Here is a 1,197-nt window from a genome sequence, read left to right on the forward strand (position 1 = left end):
CGAAAGGCTCGCGGAGGACACGGCAGTCTAGCATGAGGCGGCCTGAAGTTACGGAGCCAAGCGAGGCTGGTTTCCCTGCACAGCAGGAGTCAGCGCTTGCGATGGGGGCGGGGCGGAGTGCATGAGGTCAAACAGGCTGTGGGCAGCATGTCTTCATGACAACAGCGTGACGGGTCTGCTCAGCAACTTTATTGACATTATCGACTTTAGAAGCTCTTCCAGGTCCACGTTCCCGACGACCTTCATGTATTTTATACTCCCTGTGACTGGGGTTTCCTGCAAAAGCATTCGCTGGCTTCTCTAAGGGGGCCGTATCCTTACTTGTGCTTGTGATAGAGACAGTAGAAGGAAAGTGAAGGTGACTGAGGTCTCACTGTGGAGTTAAATCGTCACCAGTGACTGAACTTCGTGGTGCTTAATATTGCAACACATGCATACCATGATTTAGGGTCGTATTATTTCCTGATCTGCACGCTAAAAGCCAGTATTATTTCCTGATCTGCACGCTAAAAGCCATCTGCAGGACCAGTCCGCAGGTACAACAAATTACAGGGTTAATCTTCACAACTTGGTGAAGAAACGGATATTTTGGAAGTTATACTTAAGATTAGGTATATCTTTGTGAGATGCTGACTGTCTGGAAGGAGGATAGAGAATTAACATCCCACATTCTTTTGGGATCAAAACGTTGTCATTTCTTCCAATGTAAAAGGGCTGCATTTTAAATCTTCATTCATGAATGATGTCCACTGAAGATAAGTCTGTTCAGGACTAACTGACGAGACATGAATATGAGAGCTGCTGAGTTGATGAAGAAGGCGAGATATAAATCCAGGTTCACTAACACGCATTAGAGCAGAGAAAATACTGGCTTTTAGCGTGAAAAGCTCAATGCAATTTCTTCTATAGAAACTGACAAGCTGCCCTCTTTGTATTTAGAGTAGAGAGATCTTCATTTGAACCAGAGGCCACATCTTCTGCTGAGTATGTTCTAAGGTTTTACCTCGGCTGCAGAGCAAAAGAGAGCAAATTGTGGAAAGATTAAATTAATGAAAAAATATTCTAATGTATATGTTTGTGTATATATATCCACACACTGATATATGTGTTTATACACACGTAGACATATAAGCTAATATAAAAGTTTAAAAAGATGTAGATTGCTTTTACTTTAGGAAAAAAAGCATTTCCTTTTTT

Source organism: Pteropus alecto, unplaced genomic scaffold (genome assembly GCF_000325575.1).
Source record: "Pteropus alecto unplaced genomic scaffold, ASM32557v1 scaffold65, whole genome shotgun sequence".
NCBI classification, from domain to species: Eukaryota; Metazoa; Chordata; class Mammalia; order Chiroptera; family Pteropodidae; genus Pteropus; species Pteropus alecto.